This window comes from Bos javanicus, chromosome 3 (genome assembly GCF_032452875.1).
Source record: "Bos javanicus breed banteng chromosome 3, ARS-OSU_banteng_1.0, whole genome shotgun sequence".
Taxonomy (NCBI): domain Eukaryota; kingdom Metazoa; phylum Chordata; class Mammalia; order Artiodactyla; family Bovidae; genus Bos; species Bos javanicus.
The window spans coordinates 5,997,267-6,011,581 of NC_083870.1; positions in this window are offsets into that span (position 1 = coordinate 5,997,267).

Sequence of the window (14,315 nt, forward strand, 5' to 3'; positions counted from 1 at the left end):
CACCTCCAAGTTTCAGGTTGGAAGACAAAGGTTTTGAAGACAAGTGTGAGGGAAGGGGCTGCAGAGGCCATGAAGGGCTTGTGCACAATTCTCAGGCTGGTTGACATCAAAGTGAAGTTTTGAGCATTGTCGACATTTTGGTTTCAACCAGTCTGGGGTCTACATGGTTGAAGTCAACAGTTTTCATCTGATGGAAGTCTGCTTCCTGTAAAAACAACTAGTACTTTATCTATCTATATCTTTCAGGGAACTGGGAGTTGAGTGACTCTGCCACTGTGGCTGGTTTATAGTCTAAATTGTTACCAGTTTCCTAGCCCAACAGCTATTCATTTTTACGTCTTCCGATTTCCTGCTCATTAACTCTTGAGCCAACATTTGCAGAATCAGGGGAGGCCTGGAACACTAAAGCAAAGCCTTTCATTTCAAAGGACAGGGATAGAGGAGCTTGTATGCAGTTTCAGTCCCCCTTTTACTTGATACTCCTCAATCTTGAGGGGAACAGGATTAGGACAAGAAAGGGAATGCGATTTTGCATAGAGGGGTTAACTATAAACTCTGCAGAGGAAACAAAGTTTGGGGTTTTGGTCTCGGGGGCATTTGGTCTCAGATTAAGGTGTCGACAGAGTTGGTTCCTTCTGAGGGTTCTGAGGAAGAATCTGTTCCATGCCTCTCCCCTAGCTTATGACAGGTTGCTGGCAATTTTTGGTGTTCCTTGGTTTACAAATATACCACATGACATCCTCACTATTTTGTATCTGTGTCCAAATTTCTCATAAGGACACCAGTCATATTGCATCACCCAAATGACCTCATTTTAACTTGATGACTTCTATAAAGACCCTATTTCCAAATAAGGTCAAATTCTGAGATTCGGGGGCTTAGGACTTCAGCATATTTCTTATGGAGGGTGTAATTCAATCCGTAAAACATGATTCACAACACCCTTCCTGAACAGGATCTATAAATAGCCTGAGGGTTCAAACCAGGACAAGTGTGCATGCTTTCCTCAGAGCAAAATGCAATCCCTTTTTGTACCTCCTTTTAAAATTGAGTACTAATTTATTATTTTTGTATTGACTAATGTCCTTTGAGTGCAACATGCTCAGTTTATGTGTTTCATTTTATTTTTCTTAGAAACAGAACTCTTAAAAAGCACTATCTGAATATCTTCAAAGGGAACAAGCAAAGGTAATTGAATTGGTGGCACTTTGAGTCTTGTCATAGAGAAAAGTAGGTTTCATTCAAAAGACCATAGATGGCTATCCTAATTTACTGAGGACTAACAGTGTCCCTGAATTCTAAAACTGTGCACTTAGTGAATTGTTGTTTTTATTGTTGCTAAGTTGTGTCTGACTCTTTTGCAACCCCATGGACTGTAGCCCACTAGGGTCCTCTGTCCATGGGATTTCCCAGGCAAGAATACTGGAGTGGGTTGCCATTTTCTTCCCCAGGGAATCTTCCTTAGCCAGGGATGGAACCTGAATCTCCTGCATTAGCAGGCAGGTTCTTACCAGTGAGCCACCAGGGAAGTCCGCTTAGTGAATACACAGAAATAAAGTTGAAAGGAACATAATAGAGTGAGCATGTATCAGTTTAGAAACAACTTTTAAAATATGCCCAAACTCCAGCCTGCTGGCATAGTAGCTTGCTAACATGGAAAAGCTTTGTTTTAATGTGTGTAGTCAGTGTTCAGTCCATATCATTCTGAAGGTAGTCATATACCAGCATTGGGCACCACAGTTTTGTAGTGTCAGTCACAATTGATCAGCTGAGGACCTGCGACCCTACTTAAAATCTGGCTGAGAGGATAAAGTAAGGGGAGTATGGTGCAAGAGAATCACAAATAGAAATGCCAAAAAAAGGGAGAGCTTGTCCTCTTATTCCTGCTCATCTGTAGAACCTACAGGCCTGCTTTAGAGTTCCCTTTGGAACACAGTGGGGTAGGAGAGAATTCTTAGGAAAGCTTGACAAGGAATTCAAAAGAGCACATTTTAAACATGAAAGAAAGTGCCTATTTCTTATTTAGGTATTCTGAAAGCAGAAGGCTTACAAGTGTAGCCTGCACCTGTAAGGCTTAAAGGCACCAAAGTAAGGAATATTTGGGAAGAGAACCCATGGGTTATGAGGCTGCATGAGAAAGGATATACTGGTGGGGGGTGAGGGTGGGGGGCAGGATCCCTAAAGTACCTCAGACAGCCATAGGACCAAGAGGCTGAGCCCCCATCCAGAAAAAAATATTGCAGCAGGGCTGGAGACACACTAGGCTTAGGACAACTGAACACCTCTTCAAGAACTAAGCACTCCACCAGCAAAGGACAGAGCCATTCCAAGCCAGGGAAATTCTAGAAATGCCTTACACCTTGGTGTATGGATGGTTTTGTAAGATGACCTCTGGTTCTTCTGTCCCTACCCCTGCCCCGCCCCTAATTTCAGTGAAAATAGACCCAAGAAGGGAGGGAAGAAGTGGAGGAGATGCCACGCTTCACCTACTCCCCTCCCATTTTAAACTAACAAGTCTGTGTTTAGTAATTAAAAGTGAACAGAAAATTATGGAATCTAAGATACTCTTAGGAGATTTAAGATGGCCTAGTTGGAGGTAATAATTAGAAGAAATGAAACAGTTGAAGGTTTATAATGTTTACACTGTAAACACTCTTGAATCAAGTCATAGTTCTATTCTCAGAAGGGATCTTCAGGTCTGACAAGCTAGAGATAACTGAAGATGATTATTAGACCACAGGGCTTTTATAAAAGGGGCTTCCTGGGTGGCACTAGTGGTAAAGAAGGAAGGAATTTCCTGCCTACCAATGAAGGAAATGTAAGAGATGTGGATTTGATCTCTAGGTCTGGAAAATCCCCTGGAGAAGGAAATGGCAACTCATTCCAGTATTCTTGCCTGGAGAATCCCTTTGACAGAGGAGCCTGGTGGGCTACAGTCCATAGGGTTGCAAAGAGTTGGACATGACTGAAGCAATTGAACATGCATGCATGCATTCAACTGAGCTAAAATAACTAGAAAGTAAGGCTTAAAAAAAAAAAAGTCTTTTTAGCTATTCTCAGTGTATGACCCTCTAATCATTAAAGAGTCAGTATCTGATTGTTGTATATTTAGGAATCCCCATTTGAATATATTCAACAAAACATTTATTTAACAAATATATGTCGATAGCCTCTTATTAGGCAGAAAGCATGTTAGGTGCTGGCAGTATAAATACAAAGAAGGGGGCCTTTCCTGATGGTCCAGTAGTTAAGAATCCACCTTGCAATGCAGGGGATGAAGGCTCAATCCCTGATTGGGGAACTGAGATCCCATGTGCCATGGAGCAGCTAAGTCCACGTGCCACAACTACTGAGCCTGTGGCACAACTAGAGAGCTGCCGTGCTGCAAAATGTTTAAATAAATATTAAATAAATAGATATCAAAGACAGTATTGCCTGTCCTTGAAAAGGTCATTGTGTGTGTATTTATAAGTTCAGTTCAGTTCAGTTGCTTAGTCATGTCCGACTCTTTGCGACCCCATGGACTGCAGCATGCCAGGCCTCCCTGTCCATTGCCAACTCACAAAGTTTACTCAAACTCATGTCCATTGAGTCAGTGATGCCGTCCAACCATCTCATCCTCTGTTGTGCCCTTCTCCTGCCTTCGATCTTTCCCAGCATCAGGGTCTTTTCAAATAAGTCAGTTCTTTGCCTCAGGTGGCCAAAGTATTGGAGTTTCAGCTTCACTATCAGTCCTTCCAATGAATATTCAGGACTGATTTCCTTTAGGATGGACTGGTTGGATCTCCTTGCAGTCCAAGGGACTCTCAAGAGTGTTCTCCAACATCACAGTTCAAAAGCATCAATTCTTTGGTGCTCACATCCATACATGACTACTGGAAAAACCATAGCTTTGACTAGACAGGCCTTTCCTTCTCTGTCTCTGTTTTTTAACATGCTGTCTAGGTTGGTCATAACTTTTCTTCCAAGGAGCAAGTGTCTTTTAATTTCATGGCTACAGTCACCATCTGCAGTGATTTTGGAGCCCCAAAAAATAAAGTCTGTCACTGTTTCTATTGTTTCCCCTTCTATTTGCCATGAAGTGATGGGACTGGATGCCATGATCTTAGTTTTCTGAATGTTGAGTTTTAAGTCAGCTTTTTCACTCACCTCTTTCACTTTCATCAAGAGGCTCTTAGTTCTTCACTTTCTGCCACAAGGGTGGTGTCATCTGCATATGAGATTATTAATGTACCTCCACCAGAGGACTACTAGACATACCAGAGAGTGGATAGAAGTGTAGAGTAACACCCAGGAGAAAGCAATTGACTTCTTAGGGAAATCATAGAGGCGTCACAGAAAGCATGACATTTAAGCTGGTTCTTGGAGTAGGTCTTGTGGCTCACCTGGTAAAGAATCCACCAGCAAGTGCGGGATACCTGGGTTCGATCCCTGAGTTGGGAAGATCCCCTGGAGAAGGGAAAGGCTACCCACTCCAGTATTCTGACCTGGAGAATGCCATGGACTGTGGGTCACAAAGAGTCAGACACAACTGAGTGACTTTCACTTTGGAGTAGGTACACATTAAGCCTATGAAATCTGTGGTAGCCTTTAACGCCTTGCTCAGATGAGTTTATCAGGTTGTTTTTCCACCTGGTAGTTTGATGAGAGCAGAGCAGGGAAGCTCTGATGGGAGGAAGGGGTGCCAGAGAGAGAGGGCCTTACAAGAAGGGAAGTCTGGAAGTCAGGGCTCCTTGAGTCTCCCCAGGGATACAGCAGGGCTACTAGGAAGAAAAGCTCTGCCAGAAGTGGAGGAAGACAAAGCTGTAGCCTACATCACTTTACTTGGGTCTGGCCTGGTTCTATTGATCTATTTCAGGGGCTCTTTTTGAAATTATATTTCATATACAGGATTCTGTCCACCAGACAGGACAGTCACTGACTCTTAAGACTTTCCTATTTGAAACAATGTATGCAGATTGATATTCATATAGGACAATCAAACAAGGGCTGAACTAGGTGCAAATGCTCGCAGCAGAATGAGTAAGTGAGCACATACAGAAGTGCAGTTCGACTTCAGGCTGTACTACAAAGCCACAGTTATCAAGACAGTATGGTACTGGCACAAAGACAGAAATATAGATCAATGGAACAAAATAGAAAGCCCAGAGATAAATCCACGCACATATGGACACCTTATTTTTGACAAAGGAGGCAAGAATATACAATGGATTAAAGACACTCTCTTTAACAAGTGGTGCTGGGAAAACTGGTCAACCACTTGTAAAAGAATGAAACTAGAACACTTTCTAACACCATACACAAAAATAAACTCAAAATGGATTAAAGATCTAAACATAAGACCAGAAACTATAAAACTCCTAGAGGAGAACATAGGCAAAACACTCTCCGACATACATCACAGCAGGATCCTCTATGACCCACCTCCCAGAATATTGGAAATAAAAGCAAAAATAAACAAATGGGACCTAATTAACCTTAAAAGCTTCTGCACATCAAAGGAAACTATCAGCAAGGTGAAAAGACAGCCTTCAGAATGGGAGAAAATAATAGCAAATGAAGCAACTGACAAACAACTAATCTCAAAAATATACAAGCAACTCCTCCAGCTCAACTCCAGAAAAATAAATGACCCAATCAACAAATGGGCCAAAGAACTAAATAGACATTTCTCCAAAGAAGACATACAGATGGCTAACAAACACATGAAAAGATGCTCAACATCACTCATTATCAGAGAAATGCAAATCAAGACCCCTATGAGGTACCATTTCACACCAGTCAGAATGGCTGCGATCCAAAAGTCTACAAATAATAAATGTTGGAGAGGGTGTGGAGAAAGGGAACCCTCTTACACTGTTGGTGGGAATGCAAACTAGTACAGCCACTATGGAGAACAGTGTGGAGATTCCTTAAAAAACTGGAAATAGAACTGCCTGATGATCCAGCAATCCCACTGCTGGGCATACACACTGAGGAAACCAGAAGGGAAAGAGACACGTGTACCCCAATGTTCATCGCAGCACTGTTTATAATAGCCAGGACATGGAAGCAACCTAGATGTCCATCAGCAGATGAATGGATAAGAAAGCCGTGGTACATATACACAATGGAGTATTACTCAGCCATTAAAAAGAATTCATTTGAATCAGTTCTAATGAGGTGGATGAAACTGGAGCCTATTATACAGAGTGAAGTAAGCCAGAAGGAAAAACACCAATACAGTATACTAATGCATATATATGGAATTTAGAAAGAGGATAACAATAACCCTGTGTACGAGACAGCAAAAGAGACACTGATGTATGGAACAGTCTTATGGACTCTGTGGAAGAGGGAGAGGGTGGGAAGATTTGGGAGAATGGCATTGAAACATGTAAAATATCATGTATGAAACGAGATGCCAGTCCAGGTTCAATGCACGATACTGGATGCTTGGGGCTAGTGCACTGGGACGACCCAGAGGGATGGTATGGGGAGGGAGGAGGGAGGAGGGTTCAGGATGGGGAACACATGTATACCTGTGATGGATTCATTTTGATATTTGGCAAAACTAATACAATTATGTAAAATTTAAAAATAAAATAAAATTTAAAAAATAAATAAATAAATAAAGACTGACCCATTCAAATAAAAAAAAAAAAAAGAAGTGCAGTTCGACTTATCTTCATCCTTACGGCCCTCTGAAGCTTTGATGATCTACCTCATGTTTTTAAATTTTCCAGTTTCAAGGAGGTATATACTAAGACATTGGCTAATTGTATGATTTGGAGCAATCAGAAAGATACCATTTTAAAAAGTAATCCGACAACTAGAAGGTTGGACTAAATTACCACTATGAGCCTTTCCAAGGCTACCTGTAATTTATGAGTAATAGAGGCTAGTTCCAATACTTTGGCCACCTGATGCAAAGAAGCTCCAATTCTTTGGCCACCTGATGCAAAGAACTGACTCACTGGAAAAGACCCTGATGCTGGGAAAGATTGAAAACAGGAGGAGAAGGGGACAACAGATGATGAGAATGGCTGGATGGCATCCCTGACTCGACAGACATGAGTTTGAGCAAGCTCTGATAGTTGGTGATGGACAGGGAGACCTGGCGTGCTGCAGTCCATGGGGTCACAAAGAGCTGGACACGACTGAGCGACTGAAATGAGAGGCTAGTTCATTCAGTGCTAATGATCTTATAGTCAGATTTGGCGCACTTAGATCAAATTCATTTATTTAAGAACTATTTGGTCAGTCATCTATTAGTAAGGCTGCCAGATAAAAATACAGGTCACTTGTAAATCTGAATTTCAAGTAAGGAAAAATGACTTTTTCTTAGTATGCTCCATGTAATATTTAAATATGCAAAATACTCAAATATTAGACCTAAAATTAATCTTTAACTGAAGCTCAAGTTTAATTAGGTATCATAATTTTTTTTTTCCCCTAAATCTGGCATTCTTAGTATTAAAAACTAGGCTCTGGGAAAGATGAAAAAGTGAGTCAATTATAGATTCTTCCCTAGAGTCAAAAGAGATTCAAATGTAAAACCACATTACAAAATGAAAAGTGATAAATTTATCAGAAATATACACTGAAAAGATTATAAAAGTTGGCAAGAGGGAGAAATTACTTCTAGGCTTAAAAAACAAGGGAAATCTCTGCTCTGGGCTGAGAAAGATGGCAGGATGAAGGCATGTGAATGTGGTAGGGAGAGGAAGAAGGCATTCCTGGTAGACTTCATGGCTTCAGTAAAGTCTTGGAGGGACAGCGTGGAGTGAGAGAGGTCCACTAGTCACTCAGTTTGACCATGGCCTGATTATATGAAGGGAAATAATGTCAGAGAAGATTGGAAAGGTGAGTTTGGGTCATACCAAGGGAGCCTAGACAGATAGGGAGGGAAGGGAAGTCGCTCAGTCGTGTCCAACTCTTCACAATCCCATGGACTGCAGCCTACCAGGCTCCTCCGTCCATGGGATTCTCCAGGCAAGAGTACTGGAGTGGGTGACCAGGGATGTAGACTGGAAGTCTGAATAGGCCAAGGAGTTTGGCTTGGTGCCCAAAGGTTTTTGATCCAGGGTGACACTGCATACCAAAGAGACAAGGAGAGTATGAAAGATCATCCCAAACCAATCACCTTTAAGAAAACATGGCTCATTAGTTTTGTCTTTGTTCACAAAAGAAAACACATCTTAAAATATGTACTAAGCAGAGAGGAAATGTGGTAAAGTGGAAAAACTGTAAGCTTTGCTATAAAAGTATTCTGAGTTTAAACCTCCATTTTCCCTCTGACTTTATTTCCTGTCTCTGAAGCATGGTTTCCTTACCTGTAAAGCAGGACTAACCATGTTCTTGTTATGCTTGGATATTGTGAGTAGGTACCACTGTGTACCTGGCACTAATTGCTGAGTTATTATTTTGCTTACTAATTCCTTATTCCTCTCTAGCTTCCAGAGTTTCTTATTTTTTTGTAAAAGGTGAAGATGCTGCCAGTAATTAGAAAACTTCCTTTCAAAAATATTTACTTTTTTCTCTCTTTGTAAAAAATTAGTATTTTTAAATAAAGTATAGCATGCTCATCTGAACTGAAAAATACAGGAAGAACAAAGAAACCAATATTTGGAATGTGGGGGCCAAATATTTGCTTTAAACTGGTTCCTCAATGTAAAAAAAAAGCAAAAACAAAAAAAAAAAAACACCTAGGTTCCCTTCCTAACTTAAATATCACATGGTTAGAATGGGTATCCTGGGAAGAGCTTGAGTGTTTCTGGGTGATTATTAAGTGAAAGCAGCCATTTCTACTTATTTATCTGTGGTCTGACCAGATAATGTGAAAGTTGTACCTCAGCTAGTGAGCTAGGGAATCTCAGGCATGCTCCGTGCTTGTTGGAATAACAGCACGTGTGGTCTGAGAACCAGAGGGAAGGAGAGACGTGAGAAATACTAGGACAGTTTATCCGTGTAGAGATCCATTCTAGATTATTATTCTTCTGGTTTCTGGTTTTCTCCCCTAGAATTCTATCTCAGTTGTTTATGTAAAATGAGCCACAAAGACTCATGATAAATGTGTTCTCTGAGAGTAGCAGCTAGAGGAACGGTTACCCAAAGAGACCTGTCATTGTCTGAAATAGCCACCATTGCTGAGCTTGTGTGTTTACAGATAGTGCCTCCCCATTTGGGCATTTTTCTTTCAAAAATGAATTCTCATCAGCAGTTACCTTTGTTCATATATTTTCTCCTTGACTTCATTCCCGTCCCCATTGCCTAGTATCCAAAATAGATTTACAGCTGAAGAGAAACCACCCTTGTCTCTCCCCATTAGACCTGCAGTTTGCTCTCAAGTCTATTTCTTCGCATAGCCCAAAGTAAGCTGTGTCTTAGGTTCATCCTCATGCTTTGTATTTGGGGTCAGTAAGCTCACTAAGTACATAGCTGTGACACAGTAGGATTCCTTCAGATTTTAAACACATGGACATGGTATTTTCAGTCCCAGAAGACCAGTCCTTGGGTGATTTGCCCTGGGTAATATTTTTGGCAGTGCCTCTTCGTTTGTTTTTAATAGCATTCTGGGTTCATGTTTGTGAGACTCTCAAATTTATTTCCAGTTAGATAAAGGTGACCTTCCTCTTCTCCAAGCTGAATCTCCCATGAGACTCATGAATTCTGTTGAGACCTATCACAGCTGTCCTTAGTTAACTGCTAGAGCACCTTCAGTCCTAAAATAGCTGACGTAAAAATAAGACCAAAACACAAAGGAAGAACAGAATGGTCAGGCATATCTCACCACATTTTTATCAAATTATTTAGGTTAGGACTTGAAAACCTGGTTAGTGCTTGACATTTTGAGTTTAAAGATAAATGGAGAAACTGAAGGTAGCTTAATCACAGAGCATAGAATTAGGACCAATCATATTCAAAGTCTGGGAACAGTGAGACAGGTTCCTTTAGAACACTGCTCTCATTTGTCTGAGTGGCCCCCATACAAGAAAACACTCTGTCGTGTGGGTGAGGCTGACTGCAAGACCATTGGCCTCCATCCCATCTACGCTCCAAGGCTTGATCCCCCCGGGGCTCACAAAAGTCAGTCGCTCACTTTGGGAGTGAGATAGCTGAGTCACTTCCTCCTTTCTACTTGTTTTTCTGCCTCTCTAGGAAAGGGACAAGTTTACTGCTTGCCTTGGGAAACACGAAAGTTAAACATGATAAATATAAATGGTGATTGAAACCAGCATTAGATTCTATAAAGTTGAAAGTGGGGCTTGATACTCTGGGATAGTGTATGTTCTTTTGTATAGTCATTTTAGAAAAGTTAAGTTCTACCACCTCTCCAAATATAAGCATAACTTCAAGATACTGTATATAGGTTTGGTTCCAGACCACCGCAGTAAAGTGAATATTGCAGTAAAATGAGTCACACAATTTTTTTTTGTTTCCCAATGCATATGAAAGTTATATTTATACTATACTGCATGGAGAAGGCGATGGCAGCCCACTCCAGTACTCTTGCCTGGAAAATCCCATGGATGGAGGAGCCTGGTAGGCTGCAGTCCATGGGGTCGCGAAGAGTTGGACACAACTGAGTGACTTCACTCTCACTTTTCACTTTCATGCATTGGAGAAGGAAATGGCCACCCACTCCAGTGTTCTTGCCTGGAGAACCCCAGGGACGGGGAGCCTGGTGGGCTGCCGTCTATGGGGTCACACAGAGTCAGACATGACTAAAGTGACTTAGCAGCAGCAGCAGCAGCATGCTATTAAGTATGCAGTAGAATTATGTCTAAAAAACAATGTACATACCTTTACAAAAAAAATGCTTTATTGCTGATGATCCAGTGAATAAGACTCTGCTTTTCAATGCAGGGGCTGCTAATTAAAGACTTAAAAAAATACTTTATTGCTAAAACTTGCTAACCATCTTTTGACAATGTGAGACAGTGAGAGTGAAAGTAGCTCAGTCATGTTCAACTCTTTGCGACCCCATAGGCTATACAGTCCATGGAATTCTCCAGGCCAGAATATTGGAGTGGGTAGCCTTTCCCTTCTCCAAGGAATCTTCCCAACCCAGGGATCGAACCCAAGTGTCCCACATTGCCGGCAGATTCTTTACCAGCTGAGCCACAAGGGAAGCCCAAGAATACTGGAGTGGGTACCCTATCCCTTCTCCAGCAGATCTTCCTGACCCAGGAATCAAACTGGGGTCTTCTGCATTGCAGGCGGATTCTTTACCAGCTAAGCTATCAGGGAAGATCTTTGTGAAAAACACAGTATCGGTGAAGCACAATAAAATGAGGTAGACCTGTGTTCCCAGAGCAATGAAAGAGTAAAATTTAAAACACTGGAACACTGTTGGTTAGAAGGCTCTTTCCCTGTCTCTAAGTTAGGAAAGAATAACACCTACTAGGTAAAACTCATAGAGCAATGCTGTTTACTCAGAAGCCGTAACACTGGCCTCTAGGAAACAGAATCCAAATCATTATTTCTCAAAATTTTTCATCTCAGTGATGCATAGATAGTTTCCTTCCATGAGAAAACATCCCAGTATTTATTTTAGATTCAGTATCAACAAAGAATGATAACTTGTATATATAATGCACTTCTATTAATAGCTTTTTGAGGCATTTCACGTGTGCTCCTTAATTGTTCATTATAGTGATAACCCTCTCCTGGTATTGTTATTTCAGAAGCCCTCCAAGTTTGGGAACAACATGCAAAAAGAAGGGAGAAACGTTAGTTGCTATTCTCCAACTGGCTTCTCTACAAACCTTTCCTCCCAATATGTAAAAGCTGTAAAGGAAGGAAGACTTGAGGCAGGAGACAGATGGGCTCCAGGCTGAACAGTTTCTCCCCTGTGGACAGAAACTCCATAATAGCAGAAACTTCACAAAAGCAGGATGATGGAGGAGGCTAGGCTATGCCCAGATAAGAGGTTAAAGACCACATATTCTTCATTGTCCTGGAGTAGAAAATGGCAAGTCACTCCAATATCCTTGCCTGAAAAATTCTATGGACAGAGGAGCCTGGCGGGCGGCAGTCCATAGGGTCTCAAAGAGTTGGACATGACTGTGTGACTAACACTTTCACTTTTCACTTTTGTTTCACTACTTTCCATCTTTGTGGAAATTCTTTTCTGCAAAGCCAAAGAGCCTGGGCCTTGTCACTGACCACCGGTCTACTGGTTAGAATTTAGTGCTTTCACCACTGTGACCCGACCTCAGTCTCTGGTCGGCAACCGAAGCCACTGCAGGCCCAAGGCTTCTCAAGATCAGACTTGCATTTTTAACACTGAGATATTGCTCAGAGAACTCACTTCTCTGATAAAAGAGGATACTTTGTTCTTGTAAGGTTGTACAACTTCAGTATCCAATTAGATCATGTGGTTTCAAGAGTTGATACATTCAGCTCTTCTCTGCATTCCTCCAGTGCCTACCTCCACAGAGGAAAAGAGAGAGAACATACTATTGGTTTAATAATTCTTGTGAAAACACAGTGTTTAGATTTCAGAATAGGGACAAGGGAAACCCACAACTGGCTGTCCTCTAGATTGTGTGTTTCTATCACAGAAATTTGAGTATTCTTTTCAAAGGAAGTGTGGATTGTTTTTCTTGCCAGCAGCCACAAGGTGAGTAGTGATCTACTTAACCTACATAATAGCAGTCATTAGAGTAGTTCAAAATTTACCCAATTGTTATATATATATATATATATATATATATATATATATATATATGGGCTTCTCTGGTGGCTCAGATGGTAAAGAATCTGCCTGCAGTGCAGGAGACCCTGGGTGTGATCCCTGTGTTGGGAAGATCCCCTGGAGAAGGGACTGGCAACCACTCTGGTATTCTTGCCTAGAGAATTCTATGGACAGAGGAGCCTGGTGGGCTATACTCTATGAGGTTGCAAAGAGTTGGAGGTCGCAAAGAGTTGGACACAATTGAGTGAGTAACACTTTCGCTCTATACATACATGCTTATACATGTCTTGCCACTCCAGGTGAAATAATATACATGTATAATAGATATTTCCTATCTCTATGCCCTGTTTCCTGTTCATTCCTAGAATTGGACCTTGTGTATTTTTAGTGTTCAACAAATATTTGTCAAATCAGTCAGAAATGAAATAAAGATAAACTTCAGTCTAAAAACTTAACCATAGTAGATAGTAGTGGCAGTATTTTTTTCTCCAAAAAACCAAATGAACAGTTTCCAAGCAAAATCAATCTTGCTGATGTTCCTTAATGACTTAGCAATCAAAAATTTCCAGCTCAAAAAATAAGATAAAACAAAACATTAGCTTTGCTGTTACAGATTCTTCAGAAAAATTTGTTCATCATAAATTCAAATATGATTCAGTTGTGCTTTTATCAAACTTTTGGGAATGTATTTCATTCTGCTCTTTGTTCTGATTACACTTGTAGTGGGATGACATTCTCTTTCTCCCTTATTCCTTTTTTCTCTGCTCTGCCTGGTTCTGTGAAAAGGAGACTGTAATTAAAAAAAAAAAAAAAGATTCATATTTGGCATATCGAGGGAAAGAAATGTTCTGTCTTGTAAATACTATGATCTGAAGAATTTAAGGGTCAAAAAGCCTCATCTGAAGATTCACAATACGAATCTGATGCCATCCATCAAGGATTGTTGTTGTTCAGTTGCTAAGTTGTGTTGACTCTTTGTGACCCCGTGAACTGCAGCACGCCAGGGTTCCTTGTCCTGTCCTTCACTATCTCCCTCAGTTTGTTCAAACTCATGTCCATTGAGTCAGTAATGCTATCCAATCATCTCATCCTCTGTCATCCCCTTCCTTTCCTGCCCTCAAGCTTTCCCAGCATCAGGGTTTTATCCATTGAGTCAGCTCTTCACCAAATTATTGTTTGGTGGCCAAACTATTGGAGATTCAGCTTCAGCATCAGCCTTTCAAATGCATATTCAGGGTTGATTTTCTTCTGGATTGAGCTGTCCAAGGAATTCTCCAGTACCACAATTCAAAAGCATCAATTCTTCAGTGCTCAGCCTTCTTTATGGTCCAACTTACATCTTTACATGACTACTGCAAAAAATCATAGCTTTGACTATACGAACCTTTGCTGGCAAGGTGATGTCTCTGCTTTATAATATGCTGTCCATCAAGGATGGAGACAGGGTATTTGCTTAAACCTTTGACATCTTGATGGTATACCTCCAAAATGGAATCAAGTACCTGGGATTGGAGTGTGGATGGGCAGAAAAGGAAGAGGAAAAAATGGGAAGAAGGCAGAGCAAGAATATCCAAGAATGCATATCTTGATCTGGGAAGCAGTATGATGTAGTAATTAAGGTCAGATTCAGATG